The sequence below is a fragment of the Hyla sarda genome, chromosome 7 (genome assembly GCF_029499605.1).
Source record: "Hyla sarda isolate aHylSar1 chromosome 7, aHylSar1.hap1, whole genome shotgun sequence".
NCBI classification, from domain to species: domain Eukaryota; kingdom Metazoa; phylum Chordata; class Amphibia; order Anura; family Hylidae; genus Hyla; species Hyla sarda.
The window spans coordinates 214,060,198-214,082,137 of NC_079195.1; the positions used below are offsets into that span (position 1 = coordinate 214,060,198).

Consider the following 21,940-nt stretch of genomic DNA (forward strand, 5'->3'; position numbering starts at 1 on the left):
GCTCCACTTTTCCTCTGCACAGGTCTTGATATATCACCTCCCTATGATAAATAAATAGAAATTACTTTAAGAAATTCCAATTGTTGATTTAGCTTAATAGGTTGCAGTTTTCTTACTTTTATCTATTTTATATTCTCAGGGTTAAGTAAAATAATTTTTTATGCCATTCTTTACATTGCATTTATTAATATTATTTATATATTATTTATTAAATACAAACAGAAGATAACAATGGGGGAGATTCATCAAGACCTGTGCAAAGGAAAAGTTGCCCAGTTGCCCATAGCAACCAATCAGATTGCTCCTTTCATTTTCAAAATGTCCTCTGGAAAATGAAAGAAGCGATCTGATTGGTTTACCCTCTTGACAGGTTTTGATAAATATCCCCCATAGTATGCGTTTGTAGTCTTCTTTACCGGCTCCATGCCTTCAATACTTTCATACATGAGCGATGAACAATTGTAAGACACCGATGATGGAATTTATTAAGGATTAAGCAGTAATATAGAGATTCCCATATGTTATTGGTGTTATATCTATATATTGATGGTTCGCTGCTTGAAATGTGTTGAATATATTGGCGCTGCTGATATCCCATTGTCACTATTGATGACAATTTCTGTTATAATATTATAGTATTCATCATTATAATGCATAGATATGATATAGATAAATGGATAGATAGATATGAGATAGATAGATAGATGGATATTAGATAGATAGATATGAAATAGATAGATATGAGATAGATAGATAGATAGATAGATAGATAGATAGATAGATAGATGAATATTAGATAGATAGATAGATAGATATGAGATAGATAGATATGAGATAGATAGATATGAGATAGATAAATAGATATGAGATAGATAGATATGAGATTGAGATAGATAGATATGAAATAGATGTGAGATAGATAGATAGATAGATAGATAGATAGATAGATATGAGATATAGACAGATAGATAGATATACAGCAACAGAAGAATACAGCAGCACACTGCCAGCACAAGGATATAGATGAAACATGAAAATGCAGTTAAAACACGGAGAGCTATACAGCTATGGTGTAATAGATGCAAATGTGAAACTATGAGATAGTGAGGCACTTAGCTCGCAAATTTGTCTCCGCCGGCGGTCAAATAGCTTGGACCGTCCCACCGCGATAAGGTGGCCTCCTTGGGACGGACCCTACACTGTGTATATGCCTCTGTGTGAACAGTTCAGTAAGCATGGCAGGATCTGGAACATCTAAGACACCTTATATACACACCTGATAGAGGTGGGTGGGGTGCAAGGCCAACATGGAGGTAGCCACTCCCCCGTATGTGCAATACAGACAAAGAATAAGTCAGCCAGCACTTTAGTTGATACCAAACTATTATATGGAACTGGCCATTCTTTGTCTAGATAGATAGATAGATAGATGGATAGATAGATAGATAGAAAGATATGAGATAGATGATAAACAGATAGACAGATATGAAATAGATAGATAGATAGATAGATAGATATGAGATAGATAGATAATAAATAAATAGATATGAGATAGATAGATTGAGATAGATAGATATGAGATAGATATGAGATAGATAGATATGAGATAGATAGATATGAGATAGATAGATAATAAATAAATAGATATGAGATAGATAGATAGATAGATAGATATGAGATAGATAGATTGAGATAGATAGATATGAGATAGATATGAGATAGATAGATATGAGATAGATAGATATGAGATACAGCAATCAAAGTAGACGCAGCAGCACTCCAGCGTAGTGAAAAGTAGTGCCTTGAGGACGGCCACGAGAGGTGGTTGAAATGTCGCAATTCATTTTGGTGATAAATAAAGTCACTACTTTTCACTACGCTGGAGTGCTGCTGCGTCTACTTTGAATGCTGTATCTGATTGGAACTCGAGGACCAGGGCCCATCCATAGCTTGCACCCGTTACATCACGTCTTTTTTGAGTGTTGCCCTACCTGCTTCTTCCTAGATATGAGATAGATAGATAGATAGATAGATATGAGATGATAGATAGATATGAGATAGATAGATGGATAGATAGATAGATAGATAGATAGATGATAAATAGATATGAGATAGATATATAGATATGAGATAGATAGATATGAGATGGATAGATAGATTGAGATAGATAAATAGATAGATAGATAGATGATAAATAGATATGAGATAGATAGATTGAGATAGATAGATATGAGATAGATAGATAGATAGATATGAGATAGATAGATATGAGATAGATAGATATGAGATGGATAGATATGAGATGGATAGATAGATTGAGATAGATAGATAGATGATAAATAGATATGAGATAGATAGATATGAGATGGATAGATAGATTGAGATATATAGATATGAGATAGATAGATAGATATGAGATAGATAGATATGAGATACATAGATATGAGATAGATAGATATGAGATACATAGATATGAGATAGATATGAGATAGATAGATAGATGGATAGATAGATATGAGATGGATAGATAGATTGAGATAGATAGATTGATAGATAGATAGATAGATATGAGATAGATAGATATTAGATACATAGATATGATAAACATAGATATGAGATACAGAGATATGAGATAGATATGAGATAGATATGGAATAGATAGATAGATAGATAGATAATCAGACAGATGGATATGAGATTAATACTATAGTATAAAACATTTGAATGTATAAGAATGATAGATAGACAGAGTAGATCGATAGATAAAAGTTCTGCAGAAGCTGTGGTTTGTATTATAATGTTCTGCAGCAGCTGAGGTGTGTATAATGTTGTGCAGCAGCGGAGATATTTATTATGATGTTCTGCAACAGCTGTGGTGTGTATTGATGCTTTACATCCTATGCAGTGCAGAATATGAAAATAGTGAATTTGGAATATGCTGAGTTTGGCATTTTGTAAAAAGAAATGGGCGACCCAACAAAACATGTCGGGTTTGCATTAGTAACTGAGGGCCAGTATGTGTGTTGCACTGTTTTGATGCAATGAGGTATCATTCACTGGCTGTATCTTGAGGTCCAGGGTTCCTTAGACTGATGGGCCATAGAACTCTGAAGTACCACATACTCGGCAGGATCGCAGAAGGAAGTGAGTAGCTCATACACAAACACAGAGGCTATCAGCACTACAGCCCTTAAAGGGGAACTCCAATGAAAATTATTATTCTTTTTTTCATACCAACTGGCTCCGGAAAGCTAAACAGATTTGTAAATTACTTCTATTAAAAATCTTAACCCTTCCAGTACTTACCAGCTGCTGTATGCTCCAGAGGAAGTTGAGTAGTTATTTTCTGTCTGACCACAGTGCTCTCTGCTGCCACCTCTGTCCATGTCAGGATGTGTCCAAAGGAGGAGCAAATACCCATAGCAAACATCTCCTGCTCCGGATAGTTCCTGATATGGACAGAGGTGGCAGCAGAGAGCACTGTGGTCAAACAGAAAAAAAAACAACTCAACTTCCTCTGTACTATACAGAAATTCATAAGTACTGGAAGGATTAAGATTTAGGATTAAGTTCCTGATATGGACAGAGGTGGCAGCAGAGAGCACTCTGGTCAAACAGAAAAGAACAACTCAACTTCCTCTGTATTATACAGAAATTCATAAGTACTGGAAGGATTAAGATTTAGGATTAAGTTCCTGATATGGACAGAGGTGGCAGCAGAGAGCACTGTGGTCAAACAGAAAAGAACAACTCAACTTCCTCTGTAGTATACAGCAGCTTATAAGTACTGGAAGAATTAAGATATCTTAATAGAAGTCATTTACAAATCTGTTTAACTTTCTGGCACCAGTTGATTTGAAAAAAAATTTTTCCACCGCTTTAAGTCAGTACCCCTTTAAGTCAGTAATTGTGCTGGTAGTGGAAGCTGCAGTAAGTGTCCCAAAATTTGATGAGCACAGTATCCTGTTGGTAGACTTTAGGAGTTGTATCTCAACACCCGGAGGGATTGTACTTTATCCCCAGCCTTCTAGATCCTTGAGAAATTCTACATTTACTATGGAATAAGGAAGCATTAGCCATCAGTCTCCAAAGTCTCTGGGATGATTTGTCTATAGGGGCCCCCGAGGGTTGTACAGCAGCGCAAAATGCAGAACGAATTGTTAAAGACCTGTTTGTGGCCGGGCTTAGTAACAAAGTATACAATGGGCCATGAAAGATTTCACTAAAACTTAGGAAGAGCTTAAGCTGGATGAAATTGTCCTGTAGGTAATAAATCCACAGCAGGAGGAAAGTGATAAAGTGTACATGGTGGTGCAGGAAGCTTGTTCTTATCCAGAACACTCACATTATATGGAGAAGGCTGTGGCATCCAGAGTCCCAAATGAATGACTCCTTATCAAAGGGGTACTCCGGTGCTTAGACATCTTATATATAGATGCCTAGCCGCTGGGGACCCCTGGGATCATGCAAGCGGTACCCAGTTTGTAATCAGTCCCCGGAGCGAACATGCTCCGGGTCTGATTACGGTCGACCGCAGGGCCGGCGGCCCTGCGGTCGACCATAATCAGACCCGGAGCGAACACGCTCCGGGGACTGATTACAAACGGGGTGCCGCGTGCATGATCCCAGGGGTCCCCAGCGGCGGGACTCCCGCGATCAGGCATCTTATCCCCTATCCTTTGGATAGGGGATAAGATGTCTAAGCACCGGAGTACCCCTTTAAGGGCTTTGTTGGTGCAAATGTTGGAAAGCAACTGCCACCTTCTTCTATGAAAAAATAGGACGGAATCCAGCTCAAATACAGATCAAATATGCGCAGCTTTATTTCAACATCACGCCCAAAGCAACAGGTACAAGTCGGAAATGACGCGTTTTGGACAGGTGCTGGCCTTAGTCATACATATGGTATGACTAAGGCCAGCACCTGGCTGAAACGCGTCATTTCCGACTTGTACCTGTTGCTTTGGGCGTGATGTTGAAATAAAGCTGCGCATATTTGATCTGTATTTGAGCTGGATTCCGTCCTATTTTTTCATTGTGCTTAAGTGCAAGTCCGCACTTTTCCGTGCTCAATATCCGGACCAGGGGTGAGCTGGCTTTGCCTTAAAGCACCTTCTTCTATGGTATGATTTAGATGTTCCTCACATTCATCACCTTGATACTGTGGACAATGTGGGTAGGCCCAGACACTTACTCCAGGAATGTTTGATTTTTTAATAGAAGTAATTTACAAATCTGTTTAACTTTCTGGAGCCAGTTGATATATAAAAAAATTTTTTTTCCCGGATAACCCCTTTAATGCACTAGCCCATTAGTTCCATATAAAGAAGGGAGAGCTTAATTCGCGAATATGCGCATATGCACCGTGATTTTCGCATATACGCATAAAAAAAAAAAAAAAAATATATAAATATATATATATATATATATATATATATATATATATATAACGAATATGCAAATATATGACGAATATTCGTCCATATATTCGCGAAATATCGCAAATTCGAATATGGCCTATGCCACTCATCACTAGTACTTATCAGCTGCTGTATGCTCCATGGGAAGTTGTATAGCTCTTTCCAATCTGACCACAGTGCTCTCTGCTGACACCTATGTCTGTGTCAGGAACTGTTCACAGAAGGAGAAAATCCCCATAGCAAATCTCTCCTGCTTTGGACAGTTCCTGACATGGACAGAGGTGTCAGCAGAGAGAACTGTGGTCAGACTGGAAATAACTACACAATTTCCTCTGGAACATACGGCAGCTGATATGTACTGGAAGGATTAAGAATTTTATATAGAAGTAATTTACAGATCTGTTTAACCTTTTTTTTTTCCCCCTCCAAGAACCCATTTAAACCAGTGGAACCCACTGGTAATGGTCGATTGGTGGGGACTTCCATTAAATGTATTGATACAGAGATGAGGAGATACTTATTGTGAATCATTTTTCTTATTATGTGTTCTATCAAAGTTTATGGTCTCTCATCATTAGAAGCAGTTGGCACAATCACCCTACCCCTTAATCACACCCCTACCCCTTAATCACACCCCTACCCCTTAATTCCCTGGTTGAACTTGATGGACATATGTCTTTTTTTGACCGTACTAACTATGTAACTATGTAACTATGTAACTATGATCACTCCACTATTTCACGCCAAAGTCACTGCAGAAGCACTGAGCTTCATGGGCAATTGGAGGGAGAGATAAATCAATCTGTGTGGTGCTCAATCCTTATAGCACAATCGCATAAACAGCAAAGTCTATCAAAAGAAAGTTGGGAGGCACTTAAGGGAGGTACATAACACTCTCTTAATTTAACAGAAAAACATCACAGAACTTAGGTATACAATTTGGATGCCAGAAACAAGGATGAGGTTACAGCTGTTTCACGCCCACAATGGTGAAGCACCATTGTGGGCGTGAAACGGTTGTAACCTCAGACCATGCCTTCATTAAACCTCCTTAGGCGAGTGAATACTCTTACACCTGTGATGTAGGTCAGATAGGGCATTAATAAGTACATACTGTAAGTACATTCAAAAGAAAACTTTAAACAATTATTGTTGTGCAACATCATTTTGCTATGTGGCACTCAGTTATTGTTTTTTTTAGTGTTTTTTAAGTGCTCTTTTATTTTCATGCCCTTTCTGTATTGTGATGATGTTTATGCAGCAGCTTTGTCAGAAAAACACTACAAATCTACTGCACGCTGTAGCTTCTGAATATTTCCTGTTTCATAGATAAGAATTCAACCTTTTAGTCGATAAGTGGTTAACACAAGAGAAGGATGTTGCTCTATTCACCTCTATATGATTGTCAGGTTTAGACATAGACAAACACTATATTTATGTTAAATACAAATATTACTTACCGACATGTTAATAAACAATTCCTATTGATATGCAAATAATAATAATAATAATAATTGACTTTTTGTTATTATTATTATTATTTGTATTATAAAATTATTAGTCTTATGTTTATCATATTATGTTATTATTATACCATTTCTTATTCTAATATTTTTTCTAGTCCTTCAGATTATCAATATTATTAATAGCATTATTATTATTTTAGTTTTGATTGGATCTGAACTTTATAGTTTGTCAGTGGAACCTGTCACTATTACCTTTATCCATTGTTTTTTGAGCAATGTTCATTGCATCCTGTTATTTCCTTTACCTTTCTGCCTCTCCTGCACACACGACTTTGACCATTTGACCCCTTTACCTTATTTTCCCATTTAAGGCATGATTATTTTCTGTAAACCAAAGAATTCGGCTCAATGTCTCTTCCCTTTTATCCATAATTACCTTTGACCTTTACTAAACTGTAATCAGAGCTGCAGAATCCAAAAACCTGGGCAGCCACATGTCCGATCCTCACCACATATAAGCCATGTTTATGCTGTAACATGGTCAGGAGATTCTTTATATTGATGACCTAATAATGTTGGCTTAAAAAAAAAAAAAAAAAAATTAACTGGTGTCACATTTGTTCCCTTAAATAGACATCACACTACTTAAGACCTTTGCACACATCTAAATTCTGTGCTGAGTTATTTTACTCTAAGCTCAGTTTTACTAATAAAAAACCCCAAATTCTTCCTTCAGTTTAAACAGTCATAGAGGACGGTAAATGATAAAATTCTGTCTGTCTGCACTCACCACTAGAAGAAGTTGAACACTTACTGAGCTTTAAAGAAATGGCATAAAACTATATACTAAAGCTTCCCCTATTGGTGGCTAAAAGCAAAAATAATTTTATCATTTAACGCTAATCATTTAAGACAATCCATGGGTGACCCTTTGATTATATCAAGTGTTGAATCCGAACTTCAGGAGGTTCGTGGCTTGCCGAAATTTGAAAAATTGGCAGGTTCAGCTCACATAAATCTGACAATGCTGGGGCTGAGCTGTGCTTGCAGCTGACAGCCAAGGATAAAACTCAGTCCAGAAAGGAAGGAGTTAATTAGCGCTGCTGAGTGTAGTCCCTTCACTCAGGGGGCAGAGCTACACAAGAAGAGGCGACAAAATGTTAAATATCACTCTCTTCGCCGTATACATTATACAGCAATACAAATGACTGTATAGTGTGTAAACCCCCCCCCCCAGGAGTATACTAGTGTTTCTCAGCAGCGCTAATTAACCCCTTCTTTGCTGGGCCAGTGCATAGCGCGATTCACTGATTTATTGTGAGAGAAGAGTAAAATTACACTGTACAGCCCGTACTTTCATAGAGCTCGCTCATTTCTAGTCTTTCTAGTCAGTCTGATTACACCAATGCAATTTAATATTGTTTTTTGTTTTATATCTTACTATTTAAATATCCTTTTTCTTAAAAAAAAAAAAAAAATTGGGGTTCAGCATTACATTTTCTGTTAAATGATAAAATATATTAATCTCTTCCTAACTTTTCAATTTTGTTCCTCCTCACCTTCTTTGTTTCTCTGGGACAAGTACTGTTTTGTAGTGGCTTCCTCTATATTACCATTTCATGTTTATTTTTAGGGCAAGATGGGAAAAAAACTGAATTGCACCATTTTTTGTAGATTTTATTCTGATTTCACTATATTGTATACTTTAGATTGTTTTTATAATATACTTAGACCCTATTCCTTTTTTTTTTTTTTTTTTTTTGTATGGAGATATGTAAAAGTATTTTTTTATTTTTTTATTTACAAGCTGAGCTGTAATTCTTATTGATATAATTTTGGGGTAAATAGGACTTTTTGATCAGTTTTTAATCAATATCTTCTGGCAGGTGGGTTGATCAAACAAGACAAGTATTACAGTATTCTATTCTAACACTTTTGAAATTTCTGCAGGCAGCGATGCCATTTAGTTATATATATATATATATATATATATATATATATATATATATATATATATATATATAGTAGTTTACATTTATTTAAAAATGGGAAATGGGGTGATTTAAATATTTACAGTTTTTTTTATTATTTTATTTTTAAAACATTTTCTTTATTACTTTTTTATTATCATTTTAGTCCTCCGAAGAGGGTATGGACATGTGATCCTGTACAGTACATTGTTACACTAATGCATACATGTGTACTGTCATTTTATTGTGAATATCGCAAATTTGCGAATATTTCAAATATATTCAAAATTATGAATATATTTTTTTTTTCCACAGAACACATCACAGTGATTATCATCCCTCCCTACTTCGAGCTTTTGGTCTAAATAATGCTCCAATACTAGTTACTGTGTGAGACTGTGGAGCACGAATATTTTGCATATGCGCATATTCGCATATTCCTCCTTTTAGCTTGTGGGCCAATGAGAGTGATATAAATACACTTGTCAGAGGTTATCAACATCCCTAGCAACCAATAAGTAAAGTTGCCCACCCCTTCACTATATAAGATTCCTCCCATACATAACAAATACGTGGATTCGTGATTACGCAATTATGCAATGAATACGCGCATTCCAGATTACGTAGATATGCAATGAATACGCAAATACACAACGAATATAATGAATACGCAAAATTCGCGAATATTGGACGCATTTGAATATGGCTAATGCCGCTCATCCCCAGTAGTAACCTTTAAAGGGATTTTCCAATAAAAACTATATTGTCCACAATCTAGGGGATAAGTAGCTGCTGGGACCCCCTTGCGATCTCTGTAATGGGACCCCTTCTCTCAGTGAGGAGCGTGTGCGGTTAACAGCCAGCACTTGTATATGCCTCCTTTCTGACATTGTGATGTACATAAATTGCCGGGAAAGGATTAAAAAATATATTTCAAGCGCTGTTGTTTAGGTACATTATGCAAATAATTAGCATAAAATTTCAGATAAATATAAGCAAAAATGTTGTTCAGAGGTAGTGGTTTACCTTTCTATAGATATAAAAGTTTCCATCACTTTTCCCAGACCCCAAATGACTTCCACCAAACAATATCTTCATAGCACTTGCACATTGTCATTTCAGTGAACAGAATTCTAATAATGAAACATGTCTGGAGACATCAATGCAAATCATTGTGTAGCAATGCCTACATTAATTTGCAACTGGGTCATTTCGAATCATGCCCTTGAAATCAAACACCTATGTCATAAATCAGATCCAATATTACACATTCTGTCAATCTCATGTCCTTGTCACACTTCTGCAATATTGCATTCCGGGGAGATTAAGACATTTTATTGCTTAAATTGTCTTAAAGTCTTGGGAAAACAGGGAAGATCTGCATACTTTATCGACTTTCCTTTTAGAAATGCACATTGTTACCATTCCTGAATAATGAGCAGGCAATTCACAGAGGTGCTTACTTTTCATCTTTATTTCAACTTCACATTCAAATGGCGCCGAGTTCTGAATGTCCCTAATTAGAGAAACAAGTTTTTGCTGTTTTCATCTCGGTGTCACTTAATATGCAGGATTATTACCATTGACATTCTATTCACTTTTGTAAAAATAGTATCTCAATTAGATAATATCTCAAAATAATATCAAGTGTATATGGAGCAGAGTGGAGTTGGTATATTGATATAGTTGAGTTCATGGATAACCCTTTTACATTGTAATTCCATTTGAATGGGTCCAGATTCCCACCCACAGGACCATGTCATCAGTTTACATCTCCACCATACTTCAATATATGGACAACTGGACATCACCATGCTCGGAGTCATTGCTTTCCAAGAACTCGTGGCTTTGGTTCATAGCAGTGCCAAAGGGAAGACCCTAATATGTCCTATAAAGAAGAAAATTCATGGGCTTTCCTTTGCATGCAGCAAATCGGTGCACCAGTTTGCCGGCAAACACATGCATCAATTGGATGGTGCATTCCAGCTGCATATGGCCAAGAGCCCATGTTGCTCAAATTTAGGGTATGTCAACACTAGTGTTGAGCGAGCCAAGCCCCTGAACCCGGATTCAATTCAAACTTTGGGGGGGTTCACTGAAGTTCTGAACATTGCAAGGTTTGGCTTGTGTGAACTTGGCAATGTCAGGGCTGAGCTGTGCTTGCGGCTGACAGCTGCAAGTACAGCTCAGCCCAGCAAGGATGGAGTTAATTAGCACAGTGCTAGTTAACTCTTTGGGGGGGGGGTATACATTATACAGCCATCTACATGGCTGTATAATGTAAACTGAGGAGAGAGTAATAACATCTCGTTGCTGGTCTAGGCCTCTTCTTGTGTAGCTCCGCCCCTCCTGATATCATGATGTAGAGGTGGGGCTACACAAAAAGAGACCCAGACCAGCGACAAGATGGTACGTATCACTCTCTTCACTGTATACATTACACAGCCATATAGATGGCTGTATAATGTATACAAACGCCCAAGGAGTCAACTAATGTTGTTCAGCAGCGCTAATTAACTCCTTCCTTGCTGGGCTAAGCTGTACTCGCTTCAGTGATGTACTGTGCAGAAATGTTCCCAAATTCTACCCCTATATACCATTAATATTAAAAGGAATCCAAACAGTTTGAAAAATATATTCCAGAAATCTGAGTTAAACTTGGTATGTGAGAAAATCAACTATACCACTAAGTTTTAACATGGTCATAGTGCAGGTAAAATGTATCAGTCTGGACTCCAGACAGAATTTTGTGTAGCCTGGATACAACTGGAGTAAACCTTCAACCCTTATTTGTCTAGCCCATAACAAAACAGTTCATACCCTTCTCTGCTATGCCATGACACAGTCCTGGAGAAAGTTTGATGATCAGGCTGGCAATGTACTCAGAAATGATTTATACAAAACCTACTATTGATGGTATGTGTGTGTGTGTGTGGGGGGGGGGGTACTGATGCATTAGGTTTGAGAGGTGATATATGAGCAGAAAAATAAACAATAGCACAGCAAACAAGGTGTTGAAACCCTAGCTGCTGCTGAGAAGCTAAATGGTAAAAGGAGGAGGCGATCACACTAAAGCACTATGGACATACAGTAGATTCACTGGTATTTCAACAAGGAAATAGCCGACCAGAGCTTTATGGGTGGTGAGAGATAATACAACAGCCTTGATTTACCTTTCTGGAACTGTCTGGATCATCTCTAGCAGTCAGACTAGCTCACCGATTTTTGATTCACAGACCATGTTTCTCATGCTCCCTCCTAGTGTCTCCTGCACAGAGCACATGCTAAGTCCCACCCCCTCTTCCTGTGTCCTGTTCTTACCTAGCTGTTACTAAAGACAGACTTCTTCCAACAACAGGCAACATACAGCAGATTGCAAGGAAGGGAAACACCTAGTGGACAGACTATAGAGCAGTTTTTTCTGCGGTAAAAAATCATTTTTGGTAACTGGGTGATTTTCAAATATGTTAGAAATCATATAGGCGATTACATGGAGAAAACTGTCTCAATGACCTTGTATCAAAACTTATCTCCTGTGTTATCCCTACTGCAGGGCCAAGGGATCCAAAGAATGCCATGAAAGAGATGTAATTTTGTTATTCTTTGAATTGCTGTGTCATGCACCTCCCTCCTATGGTCTTGTAGTAGGTGTAACAGAGTGTGTACAGTTTAGCTGGCGTGTTCTTTTATATAATGTCACCTCTGTTGGCACAGGGATGTCATTTGTCTGGAGCTGGAGGGTTTTTCATGGTTTGGAATAGCCTTCTGCTACTTGATCACATGAGTATTTTAAACTGATAGTGGACCCTGCATGTCACCCAGGCAGAGGCTATATGCCCAGCAGAGGTGAATGAGTGAGAGTGATAGGGTCCCATCCGAAGTGAGGCGACATATGCATGGTGGATAGGGGACGCATTTTGATCAAAAAGTGTGCTAAGAGCCTCCATTATTTGCCACAGAAGCGTGCACACGTGTATTAGGTAGTGAATACTGCATGTCACCCAGTCAGAGGCTATATGCCTTGCAGAGGTGACTAGAGAGAGGCAGTTTTGGGTCCCTTCCAAAGTGAGGCCCCCTCTACGTAGTGGATGGGGAACGTTTTGATAAAAAAGTGCGTAAGAGCCTCCATTTTTTGACCAAGAGTGCTGCTGCTACAACCTTCTATTTTTATGACATGGAAATGTAGATGTTTTCTTCAACGTTTTACAGCTTCAAAAATCATTAATTGTCCACAAGGTGACAAGTGTCTGGTCATAGGGGATCCTCCTCTGAAATTCCCGCTGATCACATAAATGAAGAATGTGTACATCAATTGAGCAAGCATGCTGCGTCTTCACGTTCTAGAGAAGTGCAGAAGAGAAGATGAGTAGAGCACTCACCTATTGCTGTCAATCCTAACATCAGTTCATCATGGACACTGCTCGAGCGTTTGGCTTCTCTTTGGCAGCTCTATAGACCACGGGTACTCAGTTACTTTTAGTACGCTTTTCCAAGTCTGCCATCTTGTGAAGGTCTGAGCTAAACGCAAAGACCTGGTTAACACCTAGCGGCCGCATTGCCATGCCAGAAATAGGCGCTGCCTGTTGTAGAACATAAATAGAACTTAAAGGAGATGTCCGGTACGGACCATTCCTATTCCATCCTGTCTGGACTGCAAAAAAGAGAAAACAAACTTTCACTTACCTTCCTACATTCCCCCAATCAGCTGTTGCGGAGCTCCGGGGAACGTAGGAAGATAAGTGAAAGTTTGTTTTCTCTTTTTTTTGCAGCCCGGACAGGATGGAATAGTAATCGTTCTTCAACTGCCACACACTGTGCTCATTGTAAAATACTGCCACATACTGTGCCCCTGGTATAATACTGCCACACACTTTGCCCCTGAGTATAATAATAACACAAATTTTGCCCCTGATTATAATACTATCACACACTGTGCTCCTGAACACAATACTGACACATGTGTATAGCCACACAGGACACGAGTTTTTATGATCAGTGGTCTGCACCAGAGATGGGACCCTGCACCGTAATCAGATACTCCTCCTAAATAGGTGATAGGTTATAAAACTGGGACAACCTCTTTAACCAGAAATATGTAGTATGGTGGTTTCCAGTGTCATATTATGACTATATCTACTTGTAATAATGTCTTCTCCCCCTTGAAATTTTATTTTTCCATTAGCTTACAGTATTTCATGTATATATAAAGTAGATATTAGCAGAGACGCAATTTGAACTTCATCTACTGTTTGCCCATGATAACATTGCTGTTGTATATGCCCGATGGGCTTTTTGGCCCCCTTTAGACAACAGAGTCTGGGTTCGACCACTACCTCTGCACCACTTATAGTTTTACCTGGTTATAAACATGTAGGATCTGCTTTATGTCTATCATGAAAAAGCTTGCACTGTGATTTATGGCTTTTGATAATGTAGAGCAGCAATTTCCAAGTCAATAAACAAAAATATTGAAACATTTTAGATCTTTTTGTTTCTACACTCTGAAGGGTCATCCCATTCCTGACAGTCACAGGTGGCTGCGCTGCTGCCCCAACCTATTATGGATAATGAAATACTCTTGTCTACCACCTCTGCTACTTCGGTCTCTCTCTGAAAGCCTTCCAAGCTCTTGCACGTGCCATATAGCTGCAGGCTTTATGAGAGCTTTCGATGTATCAACCGTGTATAACAGCCTTTGGGTGGATGTTGGTCCACCTGCTCATTCGGTTTATATCCAAAACCAACAGGAAGATCTTTTCAGTGTCTGAATGGTTTTTAACCCATAATTAGTTAAATAGATAAGTGTCAGGTTCTATGGAAGATTGTGACTCTATACCGGAGAGCCCAAACAAGTTCGATATTTAAAAAAATTGATATGGACAGACCCCAATTAACCAATCTCCCTTCCCAATGTATATCCCTGACTAGTCACCAAGACCTCACACCTACCCATAGAGAAAAGTTTCTAAGCTCTAATGCAAAATCGTTAAGAGGAACTCCCACCTACCATGTGCTGCACATGATGCTTAGGGGACTTTGTGGCCCCCAACCTTTCCCTAGATGTTGGTGTTGCTATACAAACTGTACAGTTGCCCACGCATGGGGCAGTTCAGCCTGCTTCCACTAAAAAAGAGACTTATTCAAAAAAAAAAAAATCCATGATGTGTCGGTAACCATTTGCCATGAAAAATCATTTTACAAGAAATAATATACCTTAACAAAACATTTTCCTAAATGATGGTGTAATGCATGGATTTGGTTTTACTGACCTAAGGGTGAAGTTATCCTGAGTTTGACTCATGCTTTCTAGGTCACTGTTGCAACACCTGGGCCAATCAGGGGGCTTAAGTTTGGAGTCTATAATTTCTGGTCTCAGCATCTGCACCCTTCTCAGGTGCATATATGTACCAGTCAGTCTGTGTATCAAGTTGCCTGTGTTCTGTCTATCTGCACTAGCGTCTATTATACTACTTGTTTTATCCTTTCTGTGTACATTTGACTCTTGGCTAGGTTCCCTACATATTTCATTCTTGTACTGCAAGTTCTCTTGATTTTGATTCGGCCTGTCTGACTAAGCTTTTTCTGTTTGTCTGTTTATTCCCAGTATTTTGTACCTTGTGCTTTGCCTGTTAACCCTTTGTATCCTGACCTGTTTCCCTCCTATCTGTACAGTTTTCTTTATTGTTTTGCGCCTTGTTACGCCCCTGCACTTACTCAGAACAGGGAACGCCATCCAGTTGTGGATCTGTTATTTAGGACTGATACTCAAGTGGGTGAGTTTAGGGCTACACTTAGCTCTGCTTTTTGTGACAGAAAGTAAAGTGAATGTGGCGACAATAGCATATACTGTATTACTAATGTGGAAAAATGTCTAAGGTTGAGAAAATTTTGTCTGAAGTTTGCTCATATGACAAGCCAATCAAAATGTGACTTCCTGCAGGGGTCTCCAGCAATCAGTAAGGAACTCAACAGAAACTGATCAAACAAAACCATGTCACCCTAAGTTTGAATTCTAACCAATCCCATCTGTGCCAACTACATTATCCATCTCTAGTATCTTACTGTAGGGAATACAAACCCTTCCAATGGTTGGAATATGTTGTGTTTATTAACTTTACGGACTTTCGGTATGGGGGTCTAAAAGATGTCTATTTAGGGCTGTGACCAATGCTAAGATACCTAATACAAACAAGTTTTAATAAAAAAAAAAACTTTTGACATGTCCTAGAGGCATGTTAAAAGTGTTTTCATTGGTCTGGGTATCAGTGCTGAGAACCCCACCGATCATTGGAACCAGTGGGGAGAAGCGAGCAGTAGAGTGCATCATACCCCAGCTCGTAGAAGATTCGGTCCAGCTGGGGCTGTCTAGTGAAGCTTGATGGGGTGAAACATACTACCATTCTAATGCACTGACACTCTGACCGATTGAAACTTTTCACATTCTTCTGTGTCATGAAAAAAAATACCGGTACAGGAATTTACCACATAGATATTGACCTGGTAAGGACGAATTGTTCATAGATGTTCCCAATTGACTTCAAAGGGAAAGTACACTGTCCAAAAAAAATAAAGGGAACACTTAAACAACACAATGTAACTCCAAGTCAATGACACTTCTGTGAAATCCCACTGTCCACTCAGGAAGAACACTGATTGACAATCAATTTCACATGCTGTTGTGCAAATGGAACAGACAACAGGTGGAAATTATAGGCAATTAGTAAAACACCCCCAATAAAGGAGTGGTTCTACAGGTGGTGACCACTTCTCAGTTCCTATGCTTCGTGGCTGATGTTTTGGTCACTTTTGAATGCTGGTGGTGCTTTCACTCTAATGGTAGCAGGAGACGAAGTGGCTCGGGTAGTGCAGCTCATCCAGGATAGCACATCAATGCGAGCTGTAGCAAGAAGGTTTGCTGTGTTTGTCAGCGTAGTGTACAGATCATGGAGGCGCTACCAGGAGACGTGGAGGAAGCTGCAGGATCGCTACCTTTGCCTTTGTGCGAGGTGGAGCAAGAGGAGCACTGCCAAAGCCCTGCAAAATGACCTCCAGCAGGCCACATATGTGCTTGTGTCCACTCAAACGGTCAGAAACAGACTCCATGAGGATGGTATGAGGGCCTGATGTCCACAGGTGGGGTTGTGCTTACAGCCCAACACCATGCAGGACGTTTGGCATTTGCAAGAGAACACCAAGATTGGAAAATTCGCCACTGGATCCCTGTGCTCTTCACAGATGAAAGCAGGTTCACACTGAACACATGTGAAACATGTGACAGAGTCTGGAGACGCTGTGCAATATCCTCCAGCATGACCGATTTGGCAGTGGGTCAGTAATGGTGTGGGGTGGCATTTCTTTGGGGGGCCGCACAGCCCTCCATGTGCTTGCCAGAGGTAGCTTGACTGCCATTAGGTACCGAGATGAGATCCTCAGACCCCTTGTGAGACCATATGCTGGTGCGGTTGGCCCTGGGTTCCTCTTAATGCAAAACAATGCTAGACCTCATGTGGCTGCAGTATGTCAGCAGTTCCTGCAAGAGGAAGGCATTGATGCACCACAGACTGTCCAGAAGTTGGCGGATGCTTTAGTCCAGGTCTGGGAGGACATCCCTCAGGAGACCATCCGCCACCTCATCAGGAGCATGTCCAGGCGTTGTAGGGAGGTCATACGGGCACGTGGAGGCCACACACACCACTGAGCCTCATTTTGACTTATTTTAAGAACATTACATCAAAGTTGGATCAGCTTGTAGTGGGGTTTTCCACTTAGATTTTGAGTGTGACTCCATATTCAGACCTCCATGGGTTGATAAATTTGATTTTCATTGATCATTTTTGTGTAATTTTGTTGTCAGCACATTCAACTTTGTAAAGACGAAAGTATTTCATACAATTAGTTCATTCATTCAGATCCAGGATGTGTTATCTTAGTTTTCCTTTATTTTTTGAGCAGTGTATAAAACTGTGTAAAAATCCATAAACAATTGTTTTTGCTGCTGTTACAGCTAAATTCTCCATTGCAAATTATTATTTTTTTTCTTCTTAGCAAATTAAAAAAATTCTACGGTTATATTCATGGATTGGTTTTCTGGCCATTGTGTTTTTTCTAGCGTTAAAAAGTCCAACATTGTAACATGCTGTTTTTTTGTTTTTTTTTTACCGTTCTACAGTCAATTTTGTTATTTTGGCAATTTTTTACCCCAGATTAGACATACAGTTTAATTTACCGACCATTGGATTATCGTCTGATTTTTCCCTCATGTGTACACTAACAGCCTATTTCCCATTTACAACAATGGAACACATTATTATAAGAAAATCTGCCTATTTTTAACCAATTTTTCAACCATAAATTGCTGTTTTACAGCTAAAAAATGGCCAGATTTATTCTGCGTGAACATGGCCAACACCAGCATTGTCGCTTAAAATCAGAACCAATTTGGTACAGATTTCTAGTGCTAATTTGTTTGCATTTTTGATGGAATTGCTGCCAACTTTGCTTAGAAATGTTTAGGGGTAACACAGGATTTAAATTTAAAAAATGTTTTTAGAAATATATGCATGATAAGCAGCTGTTTTTATTTATTTATATATTTATTTATTTTTTGTTGTAGTTTTTTTTTTATTGTAAAGGCTGCAAATGCTTACCAAGAAAACAGCTATAATCACTACAAAAAAAAAGGAGGGCAGATGACTTATTCACAGCCAGGATAGCTGCATACGACCATTTTGATATTGAATTTGGTCGAGTATTAAAATTAACAGAACATTTTTTGGTAATTTTTGACCAACAAAATGGCAGTTTTTACAGGAACTTTGTGGCTGAAAAAAAAGTCCAAAAATTAAATTTGTGAACCTAGCCTAATTCATTGAATGTGCCTGAGCTTGTAATACCAGGCTCAGCCTATAAACAAGAGTAAAAATAAATAAATAAATAAATAAATAAATAAACAAATAAATAAAATCTAATTGATAGCCACTTTATTCATTTTATTTTTTTAATTTCAAAACCAACAATCAATTGTATAATTCCGTCAGCGTTCACTCACGGTTTCCTTTCTATTTGGAGGAAATACAAACCGTATTAATTTGACAGCACAAGTGCTCACCATCAACTTTCTGGCAATAAGATCTGACAGTGGTGTTTAACTTTTCCTTATTCATAAGCCTCATTTTAATAAATGTAACAACCGCAGCTTTTGACACTCTGGAAGATCAGCTTTCACGTGGAAGGAATCAGTGGGAACCATTAAAAGAATTATTTTTAACCCCCACCTTGGCACTTAACAGGTCTCTAATAAGGAAGAAAAGATATTGAAATAGGAGGCGAGTATGCTTCTTACCAGAGGAGGAAGCGCGCCGAAACTATAATTTTTATTTAACACTTGGAAGAATCAATTATGTTAACAATTTAAACACAGAAACCAAATGATATTTGTTGGAAAAGGAGTAAAATATTCAAGAGAGCGTGGCTGAGAATGGTAATGAAGGCATACCAATAGACGTTCAATCTTCACATGTACCCCCGTCTCTAAATTCCAAATTCTCAGCCTCAAGCAGGGGAATTGGCACAAACAAACCAGTCTCCCCTTAGGACGCATGACTAATTAGACTCTGCAGGAGACTAAACGAAAGACCCCGGGCCACGTAAACTGGACTCTGACAGCAAAAGCGAAAAATCTGCAACATTAAAAACAAGGGTTTGAAGGAAAGAGCATATGGGAGAAGAATTTTTAAGTGTATTTCGCTTCCAGATCACAAGATCGAATAAGAGAACACTTACTAAATATTAAATAAGAAAAAGAGAAATAAACTCGTAGATGGAAATTTCGCTGCTGCTTTATGAGGCGCCTTCAATTTTTAATCTGTATTTGCCGAACAGTAATCTCCAGCGTTGGCTTTAGCATTGACTTTCTCTTCTCAACTTTGATGAACTTTATTATCTGTTATGGTAAAAAAAAAGTTTATATTTGTAAGTTACAATGGAATACTCATGTGTAGTAGTTGGAGGGTGGGATAGGTAGACACAATCATAAGAACAAACATGCACCGGGGGCTGTCTTGTTTAAAGAAGATCCAAATTTATTTCGGAGCATGAAAGTAGACCCCTGGGCTGAGCGCAACATTTGAATCTGCAAACTCTAATGATGCCAACCACACATCTACAGAATATCCATATGGAATATAAAAATACATCACACTATAAAGAATATATTGCGGAGAGGTGGTGGGAAAGGAAAAATCAATACCTGGTGCTGGTCCAACCACTCGTCCTGAATCTCTCGTAAGAGAAGAGAGATAATCCTCATTTGGCTCCTGGTTTCTTTCTTTCTTTGGTAAATCTTGTGGTTCTTGTGTAGAAGGGGAGGCCTGTGTGGATCAGAACCAACATGGCAATAGCGCTGATGTGTTCTCTTACCACTGTCCATGTAGTAGCCTTCACGGTTTTTGACCACGCTTGAGGACACACTCTTGGAATCTATACCTTAGGTCCCTTTTGCATAGGACAACTACAGGAAGCCTTTTTTACATAAGTCTTTTTTTTTGCATCTGTTAAAATAAGTGATCTGTGACATGATATCCTTCCTACGTTGCCTACGCCCCCTACCTCCCCAACTAGAGACACACATTGAGCTGCTCCTTCTCATGACCTCCATGCTGTCATCCCTCTTAACCCCACGTCCCCCCCCTTTTCCCCCTTATCTATACCCTCTCCCTCCTCCTCCCCCTCCCCTGTCTCTTCTTCTTTTCTGTAAATTGTTTTGTATCAGTTATTGGAATATTTCATATTTAGGTGGCACTGACCACCCCTGCGGAACGCTGTGATTTTGCAGTAATTTGGTGATCTACCTCTTCTATTTTCATTGGTTGCCATTTCCTGAGTATCTTTGTTTACTGATCAATATGTTCCAGGTTCTAGGGAGTCTGTAATGTTGTTCATAGTGTGAACATAGCCTAATGTAATATTGTGTTCCAATAAAGTCTATGAAAAACTGGAAATGCATATACTGTTTAAAAAAGCTTCCATAATTTCAATTTTTTGAAACAGTGTGTGCACTGAGTATTACTTTTCTATAGCTGTTTATTGTGCACAATATTAGATTAAAAATAAGGAGGTATGTTAGTCATATTTTAGGAACATATTTTGCTATTTAGTTTATGATGTGTGAACATAGCCTAAGAATATTTTATTATTTTTCATCTTATTTCCTATCCATAAATTAGAAACCGTGTTGTTTACTTATTTCAAGACCACATGTGAGCCCCACAATAGGGCACACTAAATTCACATACCAATAAAAAAAAGACTTTGAGATCTGTTTTTTTTTTTTTTTTTTTAGAGTTTCAGCCTACTCCAAGTCCTGTGGACCAAGACTTTTTATGGACCCTATCTATTTAATGTGCACCCACTGAAGGTACCCAACAGATGCTAGAACAAATAATAGGGTGGGTGGCATGTGTTCTTGTGTGTGGGTGGGATCTATATACACAATGCATTTGTTTAATTCTGTGCTATACTATATCTTAGTGTTTGTTACGTTATATATGGTTGTTTTCCTTTATGCAGTACAAAGTGAGTTTCAAGTTAGCTTTATGTCAGTCTTATTAATCATTCAGAGATGTATCCAATGGGACCGTACACCCCTATCCTGGATGCTCCATTGGATGGAGGTACTGCTGGAGATATGTACCCCAGCTCACAGATGGGAAGTTCAGAATCGGTCTGCTGAGCACATAGAGGTAACAAGAGTAAGGAACCACAATTAAAACCCTCTTAGGGTGAATTCACATCACAATTTGGGGATGCAGCATCCAGATGCGGCGGGAAAATTTGAAAACCGTATCCCCTCTGGACCCGTCCTGCTCCCCATTGAATTGAATGAGCCGGATGGAGTCAGCTATGGACAAAAGAAGGAAGAAAAGGTGCACACCTCGTGCAGATTACCCGGGCGATAGAAAGAAAGAAACTGGGGCCAATGAATTGGTCCCTTACCTTGCAAAGTTATGCATAATATCTGAGTGTATATGTAACAAACAGTCACAGCCTCATGGTCCCTCCGGTGATCCAGATGTAAAGACCGGTA

General features: G+C 38.7%; 1 long non-coding RNA gene across 1 annotated transcript; it reads left to right on the top strand.

Moving 5' to 3' along the window:
* The first annotated feature begins 340 nt into the window (after positions 1-340).
* On the top strand, positions 341-21,867 carry LOC130283305 (uncharacterized). Its single transcript, XR_008846643.1, has 3 exons — positions 341-461; positions 21,197-21,271; positions 21,474-21,867. It is a non-coding gene; the product is annotated as an uncharacterized LOC130283305 (long non-coding RNA).
* The last annotated feature ends 73 nt before the right edge of the window (positions 21,868-21,940 follow it).